Genomic DNA, 22,474 nt, shown 5'->3' with positions numbered 1-22,474 from the left:
GTGTGTTCCTTATTCCATTTTGACTGCGCCCTTGATTTTGTGTTTATAACACCAGGATGGCCGAGAGGTTAAGGCGTTGGACTTAAGATCCAATGGACATATGTCCTCGTGGGTTCGAACCCCACTCCTGGTATGAGTTCTTCCATCATTTGGATGTAATCAATTGTCCTTTCACTCATTTGAAATTTCTTTGGATGAAAGCTGAAAGAATTGTCTTTGTTCCCGTTATTCCGCCTTCAAGTATTTATCCTTTAAAAACACAAATGATACCTAAGTGGTTATGGTGTTAGAGTCATTATCAACTTAATTATTATTCTTCTTGCTTCGAAACCCCATTCTTGTATTAAGTTTGATTTGCATGTCAACAAGTCTCATTTAGATCTTGTCTGGCTCAAACCCAAAATAACTGACTGTGTGCTCCTCATTCCAATTTCACTGGGCTCTTGATTGTACTTTACAGCAGGATCAAATCAAATCAAATCAAATCAAATCAAATTTTATTTGTCACATACACATGGTTAGCAGATGTTAATGCGAGTGTAGCGAAATGCTTGTGCTTCTAGTTCCGACAATGCAGTAATAACCAACAAGTAATCTAACTAACAATTCCAAAACTACTGTCTTGTACACAGTGTGAGGGGATAAAGAATATGTACATAAGGATATATGAATGAGTGATGGTACAGAGCAGCATAGGCAGATACAGTAGATGGTATCGAGTACAGTATATACATATGAGATGAGTATGTAAACAAAGTGGCATAGTTAAAGTGGCTAGTGATACATGTATTACATAAGGATACAGTCGATGATATAGAGTACAGCATATACGTATGCATATGAGATGAATAATGTAGGGTAAGTAACATTATATAAGGTAGCATTGTTTAAAGTGGCTAGTGATATATTTACATCATTTCCCATAAATTCCCATTATTAAAGTGGCTGGAGTTGAGTCAGTGTCAGTGTGTTGGCAGCAGCCACTCAATGTTAGTGGTGGCTGTTTAACAGTCTGATAGCCTTGAGATAGAAGCTGTTTTTCAGTCTCTCGGTCCCAGCTTTGATGCACCTGTACTGACCTCGCCTTCTGGATGATAGCGGGGTGAACAGGCAGTGGCTCGGGTGGTTGATGTCCTTGATGATCTTTATGGCCTTCCTGTGACATCGGGTGGTGTAGGTGTCCTGGAGGGCAGGTAGTTTGCCCCCGGTGATGCGTTGTGCAGACCTCACTACCCTCTGGAGAGCCTTACGGTTGAGGGCGGAGCAGTTGCCGTACCAGGCGGTGATACAGCCCGCCAGGATGCTCTCGATTGTGCATCTGTAGAAGTTTGTGAGTGCTTTTGGTGACAAGCCGAATTTCTTCAGCCTCCTGAGGTTGAAGAGGCGCTGCTGCGCCTTCTTCACAATGCTGTCTGTGTGAGTGGACCAATTCAGTTTGTCTGTGATGTGTATGCCGAGGAACTTAAAACTTGCTACCCTCTCCACTACTGTTCCATCGATGTGGATAGGGGGGTGTTCCCTCTGCTGTTTCCTGAAGTCCACAATCATCTCCTTAGTTTTGTTGACGTTGAGTGTGAGGTTATTTTCCTGACACCACACTCCGAGGGCCCTCACCTCCTCCCTGTAGGCCGTCTCGTCGTTGTTGGTAATCAAGCCTACCACTGTTGTGTCGTCCGCAAACTTGATGATTGAGTTGGAGGCGTGCGTGGCCACGCAGTCGTGGGTGAACAGGGAGTACAGGAGAGGGCTCAGAACGCACCCTTGTGGGGCCCCAGTGTTGAGGATCAGCGGGGAGGAGATGTTGTTGCCTACCCTCACCACCTGGGGGCGGCCCGTCAGGAAGTCCAGTACCCAGTTGCACAGGGCGGGGTCGAGACCCAGGGTCTCGAGCTTGATGACGAGCTTGGAGGGTACTATGGTGTTGAATGCCGAGCTGTAGTCAATGAACAGCATTCTCACATAGGTATTCCTCTTGTCCAGATGGGTTAGGGCAGTGTGCAGTGTGGTTGAGATTGCATCGTCTGTGGACCTATTTGGGCGGTAAGCAAATTGGAGTGTGTCTAGGGTGTCAGGTAGGGTGGAGGTGATATGGTCCTTGACTAGTCTCTCAAAGCACTTCATGATGACGGAAGTGAGTGCTACGGGGCGGTAGTCGTTTAGCTCAGCTACCTTAGCTTTCTTGGGAACAGGAACAATGGTGGCCCTCTTGAAGCATGTGGGAACAGCAGACTGGTATAGGGATTGATTGAATATGTCCGTAAACACACCGGCCAGCTGGTCTGCGCATGCTCTGAGGGCGCGGCTGGGGATGCCGTCTGGGCCTGCAGCCTTGCGAGGGTTAACACGTTTAAATGTCTTACTCACCTCGGCTGCAGTGAAGGAGAGACCGCAAGTTTTCGTTGCAGGCCGTGTCAGTGGCACTGTATTGTCCTCAAAGCGGGCAAAAAAGTTATTTAGTCTGCCTGGGAGCAGGACATCCTGGTCCGTGACTGGGCTGGATTTCTTCCTGTAGTCCGTGATTGACTGTAGACCCTGCCACATGCCTCTTGTGTCTGAGCCGTTGAATTGAGATTCTACTTTGTCTCTGTACTGACGCTTAGCTTGTTTGATAGCCTTGCGGAGGGAATAGCTGCACTGTTTGTATTCGGTCATGTTACCAGACACCTTGCCCTGATTAAAAGCAGTGGTTCGCGCTTTCAGTTTCACACGAATGCTGCCATCAATCCACGGTTTCTGGTTAGGGAATGTTTTAATCGTTGCTATGGGAACGACATCTTCAACGCACGTTCTAATGAACTCGCACACCGAATCAGCGTATTCGTCAATGTTGTTGTCTGACGCAATACGAAACATGTCCCAGTCCACGTGATGGAAGCAGTCTTGGAGTGTGGAGTCAGCTTGGTCGGACCAGCGTTGGACAGACCTCAGCGTGGGAGCCTCTTGTTTTAGTTTCTGTCTGTAGGCAGGGATCAACAGAATGGAGTCGTGGTCAGCTTTTCCGAAAGGGGGGCGGGGCAGGGCCTTATATGCGTCGCGGAAGTTAGAGTAACAATGATCCAAGGTCTTTCCACCCCTGGTTGCGCAATCGATATGCTGATAAAATTTGGGGAGTCTTGTTTTCAGATTAGCCTTGTTAAAATCCCCAGCTACAATGAATGCAGCCTCCGGATAAATGGTTTCCAGTTTGCAAAGAGTCAAATAAAGTTCATTCAGAGCCAACGATGTGTCTGCTTGGGGGGGGATATATACGGCTGTGATTATAATCGAAGAGAATTCTCTTGGTAGATAATGCGGTCTACATTTGATTGTGAGGAATTCTAAATCAGGTGAACAGAAGGATTTGAGTTCTTGTATGTTTCTTTCATCACACCATGTCACGTTAGTCATAAGGCATACGCCCCCGCCCCTCTTTTTACCAGAAAGATGTTTTTTCCTGTCTGCGCGATGCGTGGAGAAACCTGTTGGCTGCACCGCTTCGGATAGCGTCTCTCCAGTAAGCCACGTTTCCGTGAAGCAAAGAACGTTACAGTCTCTGATGTCCCTCTGGAATGCTACCCTTGCTGGGATTTCATCAACCTTGTTGTCAAGAGACTGGACATTGGCAAGAAGAATGCTAGGGAATGGTGCACGGTGTGCCCGTCTCCGGAGTCTGACCAGAAGACCGCCTCGTTTCCCTCTTTTTCGGAGTCGTTTTTTTGGGTCGCTGCATGGGATCCACTCCGTTGTCCTGTTTGTAAGGCAGAGCACAGGATCCGCGTCGCGAAAAGCGTATTCTTGGTCGTATGGCTGAGTGGTTTAGACTGTTGGAATAAAAATCCATTGAATGCTATCTTCTTGTGGGTACCAACCGCATTCCTGGAAAAAACTTACTTTGGATGTAATCAACCCACCTTTCATTCATTTCCAATTAGCGTGGATCAAATCTGAATGAACTGACTATGACAAGATCTTCTACTTTGACTCAGCTCTTGTTAGTCTTTTAGAAACACCTGGATGTCAGTGTGTTTAAGGCGTTAGACTCATGATCGAAATTAAAATGTTCTTGTTTGTTCCAAACCTACATCTGGTAGAAAGTTTGATTGGGATGTAATCAAGTTTCATTTACATATTGTCTGGATCAAAGCCAAAAGATCTAACTGTGTGTTCCTTATTCCATTTTGACTGCTCCCTTGATTTTGTGTTTATAGCACCAGGATGGCCGAGAGGTTAAGGCGTTGGACTTAAGATCCAATGGACATATGTCCTCGTGGGTTCGAACCCCACTCCTGGTATGAGTTCTTCTATCATTTGGATGTAATCAATTGTCCTTTCACTCATTTTAAATTTCTTTGGATGAAAGCTGAAAGAATTGTCTTTGTTCCCGTTATTCCGCCTTCAAGTATTTATCCTTTAAAAACACAAATGATACCTAAGTGATTATGGTGTTAGAGTCATTATCAACTTAATTATTATTCTTCTTGCTTCAAAACCCCATTCTTGTATTAAGTTTGATTTGCATGTCAACAAGTCTCATTTAGATCTTGTCTGGCTCAAACCCAAAATAACTGACTGTGTGCTCCTCATTCCAATTTCACTGGGCTCTTGATTGTACTTTACACCAGGATGGCTGAGTGGTTTAGACTGTTGGAATAAAAATCCAATGAATGCTATCTTCTTGTGGGTACCAACCGCATTCCTGGAAAAAACTTACTTTGGATGTAATCAACCCACCTTTCATTCATTTCCAATTAGCGTGGATCAAATCTGAATGAACTGACTATGACAAGATCTTCTACTTTGACTCAGCTCTTGTTAGTCTTTTAGAAACACCTGGATGTCAGTGTGTTTAAGGCGTTAGACTCATGATCGAAATTAAAATGTTCTTGTTTGTTCCAAACCTACATCTGGTAGAAAGTTTGATTGGGATGTAATCAAGTTTCATTTACATATTGTCTGGATCAAAGCCAAAAGATCTAACTGTGTGTTCCTTATTCCATTTTGACTGCTTCCTTGATTTTGTGTTTATAGCACCAGGATGGCCGAGAGGTTAAGGCGTTGGACTTAAGATCCAATGGGCATATGTCCTCGTGGGTTCGAACCCCACTCCTGGTATGAGTTCTTCTATCATTTGGATGTAATCAATTGTCCTTTCACTCATTTGAAATTTCTTTGGATGAAAGCTGAAAGAATTGTCTTTGTTCCCGTTATTCCGCCTTCAAGTATTTATCCTTTAAAAACACAAATGATACCTAAGTGATTATGGTGTTAGAGTCATTATCAACTTAATTATTATTCTTCTTGCTTCGAAACCCCATTCTTGTATTAAGTTTGATTTGCATGTCAACAAGTCTCATTTAGATCTTGTCTGGCTCAAACCCAAAATAACTGACTGTGTGCTCCTCATTCCAATTTCACTGGGCTCTTGATTGTACTTTACACCAGGATGGCTGAGTGGTTTAGACTGTTGGAATAAAAATCCAATGAATGCTATCTTCTTGTGGGTACCAACCGCATTCCTGGAAAAAACTTACCTTGGATGTAATCAACCCACCTTTCATTCATTTCCAATTAGCGTGGATCAAATCTGAATGAACTGACTATGACAAGATCATCTACTTTGACTCAGCTCTTGTTAGTCTTTTAGAAACACCTGGATGTCAGTGTGTTTAAGGCGTTAGACTCATGATCGAAGTTAAAATGTTCTTGTTTGTTCCAAACCTACATCTGGTAGAAAGTTTGATTGGGATGTAATCAAGTTTCATTTACATATTGTCTGGATCAAAGCCAAAATATCAAACTGTGTGTTCCTTATTCCATTTTGACTGCGCCCTTGATTTTGTGTTTAAAACACCAGGATGGCCGAGAGGTTAAGGCGTTGGACTTAAGATCCAATGGACATATGTCCTCGTGGGTTCGAACCCCACTCCTGGTATGAGTCCTTCTATCATTTGGATGTAATCAATTGTCCTTTCACTCACTTGAAATTTCTTTGGATGAAAGCTGAAAGAATTGTCTTTGTTCCCGTTATTCCGCCTTCAAGTATTTATCCTTTAAAAACACAAATGATACCTAAGTGATTATGGTGTTAGAGTCTTTATCAACTTAATTATTATTCTTCTTGCTTCGAAACCCCATTCTTGTATTAAGTTTGATTTGCATGTCAACAAGTCTCATTTAGATCTTGTCTGGCTCAAACCCATAAAACTGACTGTGTGCTCCTCATTCCAATTTCACTGGGCTCTTGATTGTACTTTACACCAGGATGGCTGAGTGGTTTAGACTGTTGGAATAAAAATCCAATGAATTCTATCTTCTTGTGGGTACCAACCGCATTCCTGGAAAAAACTTACTTTGGATGTAATCAACCCACCTTTCATTCATTTCCAATTAGCGTGGATCAAATCTGAATGAACTGACTATGACAAGATCTTCTACTTTGACTCAGCTCTTGTTAGTCTTTTAGAAACACCTGGATGTCAGTGTGTTTAAGGCGTTAGACTCATGATCGAAATTAAAATGTTCTTGTTTGTTCCAAACCTACATCTGGTAGAAAGTTTGATTGGGATGTAATCAAGTTTCATTTACATATTGTCTGGATCAAAGCCAAAAGATCTAACTGTGTGTTCCTTATTCCATTTTGACTGCTCCCTTGATTTTGTGTTTATAGCACCAGGATGGCCGAGAGGTTAAGGCGTTGGACTTAAGATCCAATGGACATATGTCCTCGTGGGTTCGAACCCCACTCCTGGTATGAGTTCTTCTATCATTTGGATGTAATCAATTGTCCTTTCACTCATTTGAAATTTCTTTGGATGAAAGCTGAAAGAATTGTCTTTGTTCCCGTTATTCCGCCTTCAAGTATTTATCCTTTAAAAACACAAATGATACCTAAGTGATTATGGTGTTAGAGTCTTTATCAACTTAATTATTATTCTTCTTGCTTCGAAACCCCATTCTTGTATTAAGTTTGATTTGCATGTCAACAAGTCTCATTTAGATCTTGTCTGGCTCAAACCCAAAATAACTGACTGTGTGCTCCTCATTCCAATTTCACTGGGCTCTTGATTGTACTTTACACCAGGATGGCTGAGTGGTTTAGACTGTTGGAATAAAAATCCAATGAATTCTATCTTCTTGTGGGTACCAACCGCATTCCTGGAAAAAACTTACTTTGGATGTAATCAACCCACCTTTCATTCATTTCCAATTAGTGTGGATCAAATCTGAATGAACTGACTATGACAAGATCTTCTACTTTGACTCAGCTCTTGTTAGTCTTTTAGAAACACCTGGATGTCAGTGTGTTTAAGGCGTTAGACTCATGATCGAAATTAAAATGTTCTTGTTTGTTCCAAACCTACATCTGGTAGAAAGTTTGATTGGGATGTAATCAAGTTTAATTTACATATTGTCTGGATCAAAGCCAAAAGATCTAACTGTGTGTTCCTTATTCCATTTTGACTGCGCCCTTGATTTTGTGTTTATAACACCAGGATGGCCGAGAGGTTAAGGCGTTGGACTTAAGATCCAATGGACATATGTCCTCGTGGGTTCGAACCCCACTCCTGGTATGAGTTCTTCTATCATTTGGATGTAATCAATTGTCCTTTCACTCATTATAAATTTCTTTGGATGAAAGCTGAAAAAATTGTCTTTGTTCCCGTTATTCCGCCTTCAAGTATTTATCCTTTAAAAACACAAATGATACCTAAGTGATTATGGTGTTAGAGTCATTATCAACTTAATTATTATTCTTCTTGCTTCGAAACCCCATTCTTGTATTAAGTTTGATTTGCATGTCAACAAGTCTCATTTAGATCTTGTCTGGCTCAAACCCAAAATAACTGACTGTGTGCTCCTCATTCCAATTTCACTGGGCTCTTGATTGTACTTTACACCAGGATGGCTGAGTGGTTTAGACTGTTGGAATAAAAATCCAATGAATGCTATCTTCTTGTGGGTACCAACCGCATTCCTGGAAAAAACTTACTTTGGATGTAATCAACCCACCTTTCATTCATTTCCAATTAGCGTGGATCAAATGTGAATGAACTGACGATGACAAGATCTTCTACTTTGACTCAGCTCTTGTTAGTCTTTTAGAAACACCTGGATGTCAGTGTGTTTAAGGCGTTAGACTCATGATCGAAATTAAAATGTTCTTGTTTGTTCCAAACCTACATCTGGTAGAAAGTTTGATTGGGATGTAATCAAGTTTCATTTACATATTGTCTGGATCAAAGCCAAAAGATCTAACTGTGTGTTCCTTATTCCATTTTGACTGCGCCCTTGATTTTGTGTTTATAACACCAGGATGGCCGAGAGGTTAAGGCGTTGGACTTAAGATCCAATGGACATATGTCCTCGTGGGTTTGAACCCCACTCCTGGTATGAGTTCTTCTATCATTTGGATGTAATCAATTGTCCTTTCACTCATTTGAAATTTCTTTGGATGAAAGCTGAAAGAATTGTCTTTGTTCCCGTTATTCCGCCTTCAAGTATTTATCCTTTAAAAACACAAATGATACCTAAGTGGTTATGGTGTTAGAGTCATTATCAACTTAATTATTATTCTTCTTGCTTCGAAACCCCATTCTTGTATTAAGTTTGATTTGCATGTCAACAAGTCTCATTTAGATCTTGTCTGGCTCAAACCCAAAATAACTGACTGTGTGCTCCTCATTCCAATTTCACTGGGCTCTTGATTGTACTTTACACCAGGATGGCTGAGTGGTTTAGACTGTTGGAATAAAAATCCAATGAATGCTATCTTCTTGTGGGTACCAACCGCATTCCTGGAAAAAACTTACTTTGGATGTAATCAACCCACCTTTCATTCATTTCCAATTAGCGTGGATCAAATCTGAATGAACTGACTATGACAAGATCTTCTACTTTGACTCAGCTCTTGTTAGTCTTTTAGAAACACCTGGATGTCAGTGTGTTTAAGGCGTTAGACTCATGATCGAAATTAAAATGTTCTTGTTTGTTCCAAACCTACATCTGGTAGAAAGTTTGATTGGGATGTAATCAAGTTTCATTTACATATTGTCTGGATCAAAGCCAAAAGATCTAACTGTGTGTTCCTTATTCCATTTTGACTGCTCCCTTGATTTTGTGTTTATAGCACCAGGATGGCCGAGAGGTTAAGGCGTTGGACTTAAGATCCAATGGACATATGTCCTCGTGGGTTCGAACCCCACTCCTGGTATGAGTTCTTCTATCATTTGGATGTAATCAATTGTCCTTTCACTCATTTGAAATTTCTTTGGATGAAAGCTGAAAGAATTGTCTTTGTTCCCGTTATTCCGCCTTCAAGTATTTATCCTTTAAAAACACAAATGATACCTAAGTGATTATGGTGTTAGAGTCATTATCAACTTAATTATTATTCTTCTTGCTTCGAAACCCCATTCTTGTATTAAGTTTGATTTGCATGTCAACAAGTCTCATTTAGATCTTGTCTGGCTCAAACCCAAAATAACTGACTGTGTGCTCCTCATTCCAATTTCACTGGGCTCTTGATTGTACTTTACACCAGGATGGCTGAGTGGTTTAGACTGTTGGAATAAAAATCCAATGAATGCTATCTTCTTGTGGGTACCAACCGCATTCCTGGAAAAAACTTACTTTGGATGTAATCAACCCACCTTTCATTCATTTCCAATTAGCGTGGATCAAATCTGAATGAACTGACTATGACAAGATCTTCTACTTTGACTCAGCTCTTGTTAGTCTTTTAGAAACACCTGGATGTCAGTGTGTTTAAGGCGTTAGACTCATGATCGAAATTAAAATGTTCTTGTTTGTTCCAAACCTACATCTGGTAGAAAGTTTGATTGGGATGTAATCAAGTTTCATTTACATATTGTCTGGATCAAAGCCAAAAGATCTAACTGTGTGTTCCTTATTCCATTTTGACTGCTCCCTTGATTTTGTGTTTATAGCACCAGGATGGCCGAGAGGTTAAGGCGTTGGACTTAAGATCCAATGGACATATGTCCTCGTGGGTTCGAACCCCACTCCTGGTATGAGTTCTTCTATCATTTGGATGTAATCAATTGTCCTTTCACTCATTTGAAATTTCTTTGGATGAAAGCTGAAAGAATTGTCTTTGTTCCCGTTATTCCGCCTTCAAGTATTTATCCTTTAAAAACACAAATGATACCTAAGTGATTATGGTGTTAGAGTCATTATCAACTTAATTATTATTCTTCTTGCTTCGAAACCCCATTCTTGTATTAAGTTTTATTTGCATGTCAACAAGTCTCATTTAGATCTTGTCTGGCTCAAACCCAAAATAACTGACTGTGTGCTCCTCATTCCAATTTCACTGGGCTCTTGATTGTACTTTACACCAGGATGGCTGAGTGGTTTAGACTGTTGGAATAAAAATCCAATGAATGCTATCTTCTTGTGGGTACCAACCGCATTCCTGGAAAAAACTTACTTTGGATGTAATCAACCCACCTTTCATTCATTTCCAATTAGCGTGGATCAAATCTGAATGAACTGACTATGACAAGATCATCTACTTTGACTCAGCTCTTGTTAGTCTTTTAGAAACACCTGGATGTCAGTGTGTTTAAGGCGTTAGACTCATGATCGAAATTAAAATGTTCTTGTTTGTTCCAAACCTACATCTGGTAGAAAGTTTGATTGGGATGTAATCAAGTTTCATTTACATATTGTCTGGATCAAAGCCAAAATATCTAACTGTGTGTTCCTTATTCCATTTTGACTGCGCCCTTGATTTTGTGTTTAAAACACCAGGATGGCCGAGAGGTTAAGGCGTTGGACTTAAGATCCAATGGACATATGTCCTCGTGGGTTTGAACCCCACTCCTGGTATGAGTTCTTCTATCATTTGGATGTAATCAATTGTCCTTTCACTCATTTGAAATTTCTTTGGATGAAAGCTGAAAGAATTGTCTTTGTTCCCGTTATTCCGCCTTCAAGTATTTATCCTTTAAAAACACAAATGATACCTAAGTGGTTATGGTGTTAGAGTCATTATCAACTTAATTATTATTCTTCTTGCTTCGAAACCCCATTCTTGTATTAAGTTTGATTTGCATGTCAACAAGTCTCATTTAGATCTTGTCTGGCTCAAACCCAAAATAACTGACTGTGTGCTCCTCATTCCAATTTCACTGGGCTCTTGATTGTACTTTACACCAGGATGGCTGAGTGGTTTAGACTGTTGGAATAAAAATCCAATGAATGCTATCTTCTTGTGGGTACCAACCGCATTCCTGGAAAAAACTTACTTTGGATGTAATCAACCCACCTTTCATTCATTTCCAATTAGCGTGGATCAAATCTGAATGAACTGACTATGACAAGATCTTCTACTTTGACTCAGCTCTTGTTAGTCTTTTAGAAACACCTGGATGTCAGTGTGTTTAAGGCGTTAGACTCATGATCGAAATTAAAATGTTCTTGTTTGTTCCAAACCTACATCTGGTAGAAAGTTTGATTGGGATGTAATCAAGTTTCATTGACATATTGTCTGGATCAAAGCTAAAAGATCTAACTGTGTGTTCCTTATTCCATTTTGACTGCTCCCTTGATTTTGTGTTTATAGCACCAGGATGGCCGAGAGGTTAAGGCGTTGGACTTAAGATCCAATGGACATATGTCCTCATGGGTTCGAACCCCACTCCTGGTATGAGTTCTTCTATCATTTGGATGTAATCAATTGTCCTTTCACTCATTTGACATTTCTTTGGATGAAAGCTGAAAGAATTGTCTTTGTTCCCGTTATTCCGCCTTTAAGTATTTATCCTTTAAAAACACAAATGATACCTAAGTGGTTATGGTGTTAGAGTCATTATCAACTTAATTATTATTCTTCTTGCTTCGAAACCCCATTCTTGTATTAAGTTTGATTTGCATGTCAACAAGTCTCATTTAGATCTTGTCTGGCTCAAACCCAAAATAACTGACTGTGTGCTCCTCATTCCAATTTCACTGGGCTCTTGATTGTACTTTACACCAGGATGGCTGAGTGGTTTAGACTGTTGGAATAAAAATCCAATGAATGCTATCTTCTTGTGGGTACCAACCGCATTCCTGGAAAAAACTTACTTTGGATGTAATCAACCCACCTTTCATTCATTTCCAATTAGCGTGGATCAAATCTGAATGAACTGACTATGACAAGATCATCTACTTTGACTCAGCTCTTGTTAGTCTTTTAGAAACACCTGGATGTCAGTGTGTTTAAGGCGTTAGACTCATGATCGAAATTAAAATGTTCTTGTTTGTTCCAAACCTACATCTGGTAGAAAGTTTGATTGGGATGTAATCAAGTTTCATTTACATATTGTCTGGATCAAAGCCAAAAGATCTAACTGTGTGTTCCTTATTCCATTTTGACTGCGCCCTTGATTTTGTGTTTTAGCACCAGGATGGCCGAGAGGTTAAGGCGTTGGACTTAAGATCCAATGGACATATGTCCTCGTGGGTTTGAACCCCACTCCTGGTATGAGTTCTTCTATCATTTGGATGTAATCAATTGTCCTTTCACTCATTTGAAATTTCTTTGGATGAAAGCTGAAAGAATTGTCTTTGTTCCCGTTATTCCGCCTTCAAGTATTTATCCTTTAAAAACACAAATGATACCTAAGTGGTTATGGTGTTAGAGTCATTATCAACTTAATTATTATTCTTCTTGCTTCGAAACCCCATTCTTGTATTAAGTTTGATTTGCATGTCAACAAGTCTCATTTAGATCTTGTCTGGCTCAAACCCAAAATAACTGACTGTGTGCTCCTCATTCCAATTTCACTGGGCTCTTGATTGTACTTTACACCAGGATGGCTGAGTGGTTTAGACTGTTGGAATAAAAATCCAATGAATGCTATCTTCTTGTGGGTACCAACCGCATTCCTGGAAAAAACTTACTTTGGATGTAATCAACCCACCTTTCATTCATTTCCAATTAGCGTGGATCAAATCTGAATGAACTGACTATGACAAGATCTTCTACTTTGACTCAGCTCTTGTTAGTCTTTTAGAAACACCTGGATGTCAGTGTGTTTAAGGCGTTAGACTCATGATCGAAATTAAAATGTTCTTGTTTGTTCCAAACCTACATCTGGTAGAAAGTTTGATTGGGATGTAATCAAGTTTCATTTACATATTGTCTGGATCAAAGCCAAAAGATCTAACTGTGTGTTCCTTATTCCATTTTGACTGGGCCCTTGATTTTGTGTTCTTAGCACCAGGATGGCCGAGAGGTTAAGGCGTTGGACTTAAGATCCAATGGACATATGTCCTCGTGGGTTCGAACCCCACTCCTGGTATGAGTTCTTCTATCATTTGGATGTAATCAATTGTCCTTTCACTCATTTGAAATTTCTTTGGATGAAAGCTGAAAGAATTGTCTTTGTTCCCGTTATTCCGCCTTCAAGTATTTATCCTTTAAAAACACAAATGATACCTAAGTGGTTATGGTGTTAGAGTCATTATCAACTTAATTATTAATCTTCTTGCTTCGAAACCCCATTCTTGTATTAAGTTTGATTTGCATGTCAACAAGTCTCATTTAGATCTTGTCTGGCTCAAACCCAAAATAACTGACTGTGTGCTCCTCATTCCAATTTCACTGGGCTCTTGATTGTACTTTACACCAGGATGGCTGAGTGGTTTAGACTGTTGGAATAAAAATCCAATGAATGCTATCTTCTTGTGGGTACCAACCGCATTCCTGGAAAAAACTTACTTTGGATGTAATCAACCCACCTTTCATTCATTTCCAATTAGCGTGGATCAAATCTGAATGAACTGACTATGACAAGATCATCTACTTTGACTCAGCTCTTGTTAGTCTTTTAGAAACACCTGGATGTCAGTGTGTTTAAGGCGTTAGACTCATGATCGAAATTAAAATGTTCTTGTTTGTTCCAAACCTACATCTGGTAGAAAGTTTGATTGGGATGTAATCAAGTTTCATTTACATATTGTCTGGATCAAAGCCAAAATATCTAACTGTGTGTTCCTTATTCCATTTTGACTGCGCCCTTGATTTTGTGTGTATAACACCAGGATGGCCGAGAGGTTAAGGCGTTGGATTTAAGATCCAATGGACATGTGGGTTCGAACCCCACTCCTGGTATGAGTTCTTCTATCATTTGGATGTAATCAATTGTCCTTTCACTCATTTGACATTTCTTTGGATGAAAGCTGAAAGAATTGTCTTTGTTCCCGTTATTCCGCCTTCAAGTATTTATCCTTTAAAAACACAAATGATACCTAAGTGGTTATGGTGTTAGAGTCATTATCAACTTAATTATTATTATTCTTGCTTCGAAACCCCATTCTTGTATTAAGTTTGATTTGCATGTCAACAAGTCTCATTTAGATCTTGTCTGGCTCAAACCCAAAATAACTGACTGTGTGCTCCTCATTCCAATTTCACTGGGCTCTTGATTGTACTTTACACCAGGATGGCTGAGTGGTTTAGACTGTTGGAATAAAAATCCAATGAATGCTATCTTCTTGTGGGTACCAACCGCATTCCTGGAAAAAAACTTACTTTGGATGTAATCAACCCACCTTTCATTCATTTCCAATTAGCGTGGATCAAATCTGAATGAACTGACTATGACAAGATCATCTACTTTGACTCAGCTCTTGTTAGTCTTTTAGAAACACCTGGATGTCAGTGTGTTTAAGGCGTTAGACTCATGATCGAAATTAAAATGTTCTTGTTTGTTCCAAACCTACATCTGGTAGAAAGTTTGATTGGGATGTAATCAAGTTTCATTTACATATTGTCTGGATCAAAGCCAAAAGATCTAACTGTGTGTTCCTTATTCCATTTTGACTGGGCCCTTGATTTTGTGTTCTTAGCACCAGGATGGCCGAGAGGTTAAGGCGTTAGACTTAAGATACAGTGGACATATGTCCTCGTGGGTTTGAACCCCACTCCTGGTATGAGTTCTTCTATCATTTGGATGTAATCAATTGTCCTTTCAATCATTTGAAATTTCTTTGTATGAAAGCTGAAAGAATTTTCTTTGTTCCCGTTATTCCGCCTTCAAGTATTTATCCTTTAAAAACACAAATGATACCTAAGTGGTTATGGTGTTAGAGTCATTATCAACTTAATTATTAATCTTCTTGCTTCGAAACCCCATTCTTGTATTAAGTTTGATTTGCATGTCAACAAGTCTCATTTAGATCTTGTCTGGCTCAAACCCAAAATAACTGACTGTGTGCTCCTCATTCCAATTTCACTGGGCTCTTGATTGTACTTTACACCAGGATGGCTGAGTGGTTTAGACTGTTGGAATAAAAATCCAATGAATGCTATCTTCTTGTGGGTACCAACCGCATTCCTGGAAAAAACTTACTTTGGATGTAATCAACCCACCTTTCATTCATTTCCAATTAGCGTGGATCAAATCTGAATGAACTGACTATGACAAGATCTTCTACTTTGACTCAGCTCTTGTTAGTCTTTTAGAAACACCTGGATGTCAGTGTGTTTAAGGCGTTAGGTTCACGATCGAAATTAAAATGTTCTTGTTTGTTCCAAACCTACATCTGGTAGAAAGTTTGATTGGGATGTAATCAAGTTTCATTTACATATTGTCTGGATCAAAGCCAAAAGATCTAACTGTGTGTTCCTTATTCCATTTTGACTGGGCCCTTGATTTTGTGTTTATACCACCAGGATGGCCGAGAGGTTAAGGCGTTAGACTTAAGATCCAATGGAAATATGTCCTCGTGGGTTTGAACCCCACTCCTGGTATGAGTTCTTCTATCATTTGGATGTAATCAATTGTCCTTTCACTCATTTGAAATTTCTTTGTATGAAAGCTGAAAGAATTGTCTTTGTTCCCGTTATTCCGCCTTCAAGTATTTATCCTTTAAAAACACAAATGATACCTAAGTGGTTATGGTGTTAGAGTCATTATCAACTTAATTATTATTCTTCTTGCTTCGAAACCCCATTCTTGTATTAAGTTTGATTTGCATGTCAACAAGTCTCATTTAGATCTTGTCTGGCTCAAACCCAAAATAACTGACTGTGTGCTCCTCATTCCAATTTCACTGGGCTCTTGATTGTACTTTACACCAGGATGGCTGAGTGGTTTAGACTGTTGGAATAAAAATCCAATGAATGCTATCTTCTTGTGGGTACCAACCGCATTCCTGGAAAAAACTTACTTTGGATGTAATCAACCCACCTTTCATTCATTTCCAATTAGCGTGGATCAAATCTGAATGAACTGACTATGACAAGATCATCTACTTTGACTCAGCTCTTGTTAGTCTTTTAGAAACACCTGGATGTCAGTGTGTTTAAGGCGTTAGGTTCACGATCGAAATTAAAATGTTCTTGTTTGTTCCAAACCTACATCTGGTAGAAAGTTTGATTGGGATGTAATCAAGTTTCATTTACATATTGTCTGGATCAAAGCCAAAAGATCTAACTGTGTGTTCCTTATTCCATTTTGACTGCGCGCTTGATTTTGTGTTTATAACACCAGGATGGCCGAGAGGTTAAGGCGTTGGACTTAAGATCCAATGGACATATGTCCTCGTGGGTTCGAACCCCACTCCTGGTATGAGTTCTTCTATCATTTGGATGTAATCAATTGTCCTTTCACTCACTTGAAATTTCTTTTTATGAAAGCTGAAAGAATTGTCTTTGTTCCCGTTATTCCGCCTTCAAGTATTTATCCTTTAAAAACACAAATGATACCTAAGTGGTTATGGTGTTAGAGTCATTATCAACTTAATTATTATTATTCTTGCTTCGAAACCCCATTCTTGTATTAAGTTTGATTTGCATGTCAACAAGTCTCATTTAGATCTTGTCTGGCTCAAACCCAAAATAACTGACTGTGTGCTCCTCATTCCAATTTCACTGGGCTCTTGATTGTACTTTACACCAGGATGGCTGAGTGGTTTAGACTGTTGGAATAAAAATCCAATGAATGCTATCTTCTTGTGGATACCAACCGCATTCCTGGAAAAACTTACTTTGGATGTAATCAACCCACCTTTCATTCATTTCCAATTAGCGTGGATCAAATCTGAATGAACTGACTATGACAAGATCATCTACTTTGACTCAGCTCTTGTTAGTCTTTTAGAAACACCTGGATGTCAGTGTGTTTAAGGCGTTAGACTCATGATCGAAATTAAAATGTTCTTGTTTGTTCCAAACCTACATCTGGTAGAAAGTTTGATTGGGATGTAATCAAGTTTAATTTACATATTGTCTGGATCAAAGCCAAAAGATCTAACTGTGTGTTCCTTATTCCATTTTGACTGCGCGCTTGATTTTGTGTTTATAACACCAGGATGGCCGAGAGGTTAAGGCGTTGGACTTAAGATCCAATGGACATATGTCCTCGTGGGTTCGAACCCCACTCCTGGTATGAGTTCTTCTATCATTTGGATGTAATCAATTGTCCTTTCACTCACTTGAAATTTATTTTTATGAAAGCTGAAAGAATTGTCTTTGTTCCCGTTATTCCGCCTTCAAGTATTTATCCTTTAAAAACACAAATGATACCTAAGTGGTTATGGTGTTAGAGTCATTATCAACTTAATTATTATTATTCTTGCTTCGAAACCCCATTCTTGTATTAAGTTTGATTTGCATGTCAACAAGTCTCATTTAGATCTTGTCTGGCTCAAACCCAAAATATATGACTGTGTGCTCCTCATTCCAATTTCACTGGGCTCTTGATTGTACTTTACACCAGGATGGCTGAGTGGTTTAGACTGTTGGAATAAAAATCCAATGAATGCTATCTTCTTGTGGATACCAACCGCATTCCTGGAAAAACTTACTTTGGATGTAATCAACCCACCTTTCATTCATTTCCAATTAGCGTGGATCAAATCTGAATGAACTGACTATGACAAGATCATCTACTTTGACTCAGCTCTTGTTAGTCTTTTAGAAACACCTGGATGTCAATGTGTCTAAGGCGTTAGACTCATGATCGAAATTAAAATGTTCTTGTTTGTTCCAAACCTACATCTGGTAGAAAGTTTGATTGGGATGTAATCAAGTTTAATTTACATATTGTCTGGATCAAAGCCAAAAGATCTAACTGTGTGTTCCTTATTCCATTTTGACTGCGAGCTTGATTTTGTGTTTATAACACCAGGATGGCCGAGAGGTTAAGGCGTTGGACTTAAGATCCAATGGACATATGTCCTCGTGGGTTCGAACCCCACTCCTGGTATGAGTTCTTCTATCATTTGGATGTAATCAATTGTCCTTTCACTCACTTGAAATTTATTTTTATGAAAGCTGAAAGAATTGTCTTTGTTACCGTTATTCCGCCTTCAAGTATTTATCCTTTAAAAACACAAATGATACCTAAGTGGTTATGGTGTTAGAGTCATTATCAACTTAATTATTATTATTCTTGCTTCGAAACCCCATTCTTGTATTAAGTTTGATTTGCATGTCAACAAGTCTCATTTAGATCTTGTCTGGCTCAAACCCAAAATAACTGACTGTGTGCTCCTCATTCCAATTTCACTGGGCTCTTGATTGTACTTTACACCAGGATGGCTGAGTGGTTTAGACTGTTGGAATAAAAATCCAATGAATGCTATCTTCTTGTGGGTACCAACCGCATTCCTGGAAAAAACTTACTTTGGATGTAATCAACCCACCTTTCATTCATTTCCAATTAGCGTGGATCAAATCTGAATGAACTGACTATGACAAGATCTTCTACTTTGACTCAGCTCTTGTTAGTCTTTTAGAAACACCTGGATGTCAGTGTGTTTAAGGCGTTAGACTCACGATCGAAATTAAAATGTTCTTGTTTGTTCCAAACCTACATCTGGTAGAAAGTTTGATTGGGATGTAATCAAGTTTCATTTACATATTGTCTGGATCAAAGCCAAAAGATCTAACTGTGTGTTCCTTATTCCATTTTGACTGGGCCCTTGTTTTTGTGTTTATAGCACCAGGATGGCCGAGAGGTTAAGGCGTTAGACTTAAGATCCAATGGAAATATGTCCTCGTGGGTTCGAACCCCACTCCTGGTATGAGTCCTTCTATCATTTGGATGTAATCAATTGTCCTTTCAATTATTTGAAATGTCTTTGTATGAAAGCTGAAAGAATTGTCTTTGTTCCCGTTATTCCGCCTTCAAGTATTTATCCTTTAAAAACACAAATGATACCTAAGTGGTTATGGTGTTAGAGTCATTATCAACTTAATTATTAATCTTCTTGCTTCGAAACCCCATTCTTGTATTAAGTTTGATTTGCATGTCAACAAGTCTCATTTAGATCTTGTCTGGCTCAAACCCAAAATAACTGACTGTGTGCTCCTCATTCCAATTTCACTGGGCTCTTGATTGTACTTTACACCAGGATGGCTGAGTGGTTTAGACTGTTGCAATAAAAATCTAATGAGCAGAATGTTCTTGTGGGTACCAACCCCATTCCTGGAAAAAACTTACTTTGGATGTAATCAACACTCATTTACATTCACCGTTGATGAAATCTGAAAGAAATTACTTTGACAAACTCTTCCATTTTGACTCAGCTCGTTTTAATCTTGTAGATACACTTGGAAGGCAGAGTGTTTAAGGCGTTAGACTCATGATCGAAATTAAAATGCTGTTTTGTGGTTCCAAACCTACATCTGATAGAAAGTTTGATTTGGATGTAATCAAGTTTCATTTACATATTGTCCGGATCAAAGCCAAAAGATCTAACTGTGTGCTCCTTATTCCATTTTGACTGGGCACTTGATTTTGTGTTCTTTTACATCAGGATGGCCGACAGGTTAAGGTGTTGGACTTAAGATCCAGTGGACATATGTCTTTGTGGGTTTGAACCCCACTCCTTGTAGAAGTCTATCTTTGATATGGATATTATCAATTATCCTTTCACTCATTAAAAATTTGTTTGGATCAAAGCTGAAAGAATTGACTTTGTTCCGCCTTGACTCAGCAAGTGTTTATCCTTTAAAAACACAAAAGATGGCTAAGTGGTTATGGTGTTAGAGTCATTATCAACATCATTATTATTCTTCTTGCTTCGAAACCCCATTCTTGTATTAAGTTTGATTTGGATGTTAACAAGTCTCATTTAGATATTGTCTGGCTCAAAGCAAAAATAACTGACTGTGTGCTCCTCATTCCAATTTCATTGGGCTCTTGATCATGCTTTATCTACACCAGGATGGTGGCTGAGTGGTTCAGATGTTGGAATAAAACTCCAAGGAACAGGTTGTTCTCGTGGGTCCCAACCCAATTCCTGGCTAAAAGCTTGCTTTGAATGTAATCAAGTCACTTTTAGATATTGTCTGGATCAAAGCCAAAATATCGGCCTCCGTGCTCTTTATTCCACTTTCACTGAGCTTCAGATAGTTACTTATTTGCACCAGGAAGGCCGAGAGGTTAAGCCGTTGGACATATATCCTTGTGGGTTCAAACCCCATTTCTTGTTAAATTTTACCTTTGATTTGGATGTTATCAAATGTAATTTCACTTGTTTGGATTTTGTGTGAATCAAAGCTGAATAAAATGACTGTGTCCCAAGTATTCCACTTTGACTCAGCACTTGTTTATCATTTAGAAACACCTGGCTGATGGCTGAGTGGTGAAGGTGTTAGAATTGATATGAAATTATTGATTCCTCTTGTTGGTTCCAAACCCCCATCTGGTAGAGTTTTACTTGGATGTTAACAAGTCTCATTTAGATATTGTCTAGCTCAAAGCCAAAATAGCTGACTATGTGCTCCTTATTCCACTTTGAATGGGCTCTTGAAAGTACTTTATTTATACCAGGATGGCTGAAAGGTTTAGAATTGGAATTCAAATCCAATGGACGACATGTGCGTTCAAATCCCACTCTTGGAAGAATTTTAATATGGATATAATCAACCCTCATTTACAATTAGTATGGGTTAAGGCTGAAAGAATTGACAATGGATGGCCGAGAGGTGAAGGTGTTGTAATTAAAATCCAATGGCCTACGTGTGTGTTCAATCCCCACTCCGGTAAGACGTTTATAGGGATGTAATCAACCCTAATTTTATTCATTTGCATTTAGTGTGGATTAAAGCTGAAAGAAACGACTATGACAAGTTACTCCATTTTGACTCAGCACTTTAGGTGTTTATCCTTTATAAACACCTGGATGGCAGTGTGGTTAAGGCCTTAGACTCATGATCGAACTGAAGAATGTTCTTGTTTGTTTAAAACCCCATTCTGGTATAAAGTTTAACTTTTAATTGGATGTAATAATTTAGATATCGCCTGGCTCAAAGCCAAAAATCTGTGTCCTCTTATTTCCCTTTCACTGGGCTCTTGGTTGTACTTTATTAACACCAGAATGGCTGAATGGTTAAGGCGGTGGATTTAAGATCCAATAGACATGTGGGTTTGAACCCCACTCCTGGTAGAAATGTACCTTTGATTTAGATGTAATCTAGTATCATTTAGATATTGTGTGCTCCTTATTTGACTAGGGTCTTGATGGTACTTTATTAAAACTAGGATGGCCGGGAGGTTAAGACGTTGGATTAAGATCCAATGGATAAATGTCCTCGTGCATTCGAACCACACTCCTGGTAGAAGTTTGATTTGGATGTAATCAACCCTCCTTTTGCTCATTTGTATTTTATGTGGATAAAGGCTGAAATAAATGTCTATGACCCCTTTTTCCACTTTGGCTGGGCTCTTGAGTATATTTTTAGCTACATCAGGATAATGAGAGGTTAAGGCGTTAAACTTAAGCTCCAGTGGACATATGGATTCGAACCCCTCTCCTGGTAACACGTTTAGCTTTGATTTGGATGTAACAAACTCTGATTTGAACTGTGTGTGGATCAAATCCAAAATAAATGACTATGTCCACTTTGACTCAGCACTTTTTAGCCTTTTGGTAAACAGCAGGATGACCGAGTGGTTAAGGCATTGGACATAAGCTCCAATGGACATGGGTACACGTGGGTACGAAGCCAACTATTGGTATAAATGTTTACATTTGATTTGAATGTAACCCAGTCTCATTTAATTCCTTTGGTATTGTCGGGTCAAAACAAAAGGTGACTGTGAGAACCTTATAATGTACAACAGAATGAGTCATAATAAATGGCAGGGAAACTGTTCAATTGTTTTCCCACCACTCATTCTTCCCACAGGGCGGCGTAGGCTTACCCTGCAGTGAAGTTTTGATAACTGTGTAAACCTCTCTAGGACTAGGTGACTTTTATCAATATATTTGCGTGCATTTACCCAGAAAAATGAAACGCTAATTAGGCTATCATAAAGAACTACAAATGCGATGATGATGATCTGGACGAGACTGCCGAATCGAGGCAAAAGTAAGAATCTCTGGATGAACTATCCAATGTTAGCTAAATGTAGTCATAAATAACTTGGCAAAATGTCTTTAAAATGGACAATTCTGTGCAAGTTTTAAACTGACACAATACCCGTTAGCAAAGTTGTCTGCTAGAGATGACGTGCAAGAGCTTGCAGGG

The 22,474-nt window shown here is 39.3% G+C and overlaps 19 non-coding genes across 19 annotated transcripts; all 19 read left to right on the top strand.

The window, feature by feature from the left end:
* The first annotated feature begins 50 nt into the window (after positions 1-50).
* On the top strand, positions 51-133 carry trnal-uaa (transfer RNA leucine (anticodon UAA)). Its single transcript has one exon. It is a non-coding gene; the product is annotated as a tRNA-Leu (tRNA).
* Positions 134-4,188: 4,055 nt separating this feature from the next.
* On the top strand, positions 4,189-4,271 carry trnal-uaa (transfer RNA leucine (anticodon UAA)). Its single transcript has one exon. It is a non-coding gene; the product is annotated as a tRNA-Leu (tRNA).
* A 737-nt stretch (positions 4,272-5,008) lies between these two features.
* On the top strand, positions 5,009-5,091 carry trnal-uaa (transfer RNA leucine (anticodon UAA)). The gene has a single exon. It is a non-coding gene; the product is annotated as a tRNA-Leu (tRNA).
* A 737-nt stretch (positions 5,092-5,828) lies between these two features.
* Positions 5,829-5,911, top strand: trnal-uaa (transfer RNA leucine (anticodon UAA)). Its single transcript has one exon. It is a non-coding gene; the product is annotated as a tRNA-Leu (tRNA).
* Positions 5,912-6,647: 736 nt separating this feature from the next.
* trnal-uaa (transfer RNA leucine (anticodon UAA)) lies at positions 6,648-6,730 on the top strand. Its single transcript has one exon. It is a non-coding gene; the product is annotated as a tRNA-Leu (tRNA).
* Positions 6,731-7,467: 737 nt separating this feature from the next.
* trnal-uaa (transfer RNA leucine (anticodon UAA)) lies at positions 7,468-7,550 on the top strand. Its single transcript has one exon. It is a non-coding gene; the product is annotated as a tRNA-Leu (tRNA).
* A 737-nt stretch (positions 7,551-8,287) lies between these two features.
* On the top strand, positions 8,288-8,370 carry trnal-uaa (transfer RNA leucine (anticodon UAA)). Its single transcript has one exon. It is a non-coding gene; the product is annotated as a tRNA-Leu (tRNA).
* Positions 8,371-9,107: 737 nt separating this feature from the next.
* trnal-uaa (transfer RNA leucine (anticodon UAA)) lies at positions 9,108-9,190 on the top strand. Its single transcript has one exon. It is a non-coding gene; the product is annotated as a tRNA-Leu (tRNA).
* A 737-nt stretch (positions 9,191-9,927) lies between these two features.
* Positions 9,928-10,010, top strand: trnal-uaa (transfer RNA leucine (anticodon UAA)). The gene has a single exon. It is a non-coding gene; the product is annotated as a tRNA-Leu (tRNA).
* Positions 10,011-10,747: 737 nt separating this feature from the next.
* On the top strand, positions 10,748-10,830 carry trnal-uaa (transfer RNA leucine (anticodon UAA)). The gene has a single exon. It is a non-coding gene; the product is annotated as a tRNA-Leu (tRNA).
* Positions 10,831-11,567: 737 nt separating this feature from the next.
* On the top strand, positions 11,568-11,650 carry trnal-uaa (transfer RNA leucine (anticodon UAA)). Its single transcript has one exon. It is a non-coding gene; the product is annotated as a tRNA-Leu (tRNA).
* Positions 11,651-12,386: 736 nt separating this feature from the next.
* trnal-uaa (transfer RNA leucine (anticodon UAA)) lies at positions 12,387-12,469 on the top strand. The gene has a single exon. It is a non-coding gene; the product is annotated as a tRNA-Leu (tRNA).
* A 737-nt stretch (positions 12,470-13,206) lies between these two features.
* trnal-uaa (transfer RNA leucine (anticodon UAA)) lies at positions 13,207-13,289 on the top strand. Its single transcript has one exon. It is a non-coding gene; the product is annotated as a tRNA-Leu (tRNA).
* Positions 13,290-14,026: 737 nt separating this feature from the next.
* trnal-uaa (transfer RNA leucine (anticodon UAA)) lies at positions 14,027-14,101 on the top strand. The gene has a single exon. It is a non-coding gene; the product is annotated as a tRNA-Leu (tRNA).
* Positions 14,102-15,659: 1,558 nt separating this feature from the next.
* trnal-uaa (transfer RNA leucine (anticodon UAA)) lies at positions 15,660-15,742 on the top strand. The gene has a single exon. It is a non-coding gene; the product is annotated as a tRNA-Leu (tRNA).
* Positions 15,743-16,479: 737 nt separating this feature from the next.
* Positions 16,480-16,562, top strand: trnal-uaa (transfer RNA leucine (anticodon UAA)). Its single transcript has one exon. It is a non-coding gene; the product is annotated as a tRNA-Leu (tRNA).
* Positions 16,563-17,298: 736 nt separating this feature from the next.
* On the top strand, positions 17,299-17,381 carry trnal-uaa (transfer RNA leucine (anticodon UAA)). Its single transcript has one exon. It is a non-coding gene; the product is annotated as a tRNA-Leu (tRNA).
* Positions 17,382-18,117: 736 nt separating this feature from the next.
* Positions 18,118-18,200, top strand: trnal-uaa (transfer RNA leucine (anticodon UAA)). The gene has a single exon. It is a non-coding gene; the product is annotated as a tRNA-Leu (tRNA).
* A 737-nt stretch (positions 18,201-18,937) lies between these two features.
* Positions 18,938-19,020, top strand: trnal-uaa (transfer RNA leucine (anticodon UAA)). The gene has a single exon. It is a non-coding gene; the product is annotated as a tRNA-Leu (tRNA).
* Positions 19,021-22,474: the final 3,454 nt, after the last annotated feature.

The sequence above is a fragment of the Oncorhynchus clarkii genome, chromosome 18 (assembly GCF_045791955.1).
Source record: "Oncorhynchus clarkii lewisi isolate Uvic-CL-2024 chromosome 18, UVic_Ocla_1.0, whole genome shotgun sequence".
Lineage (NCBI taxonomy): Eukaryota > Metazoa > Chordata > Actinopteri > Salmoniformes > Salmonidae > Oncorhynchus > Oncorhynchus clarkii.
Note: the sequence above shows the minus strand (reverse complement) of the source record. Positions and strands in the feature narration are given on the sequence as shown.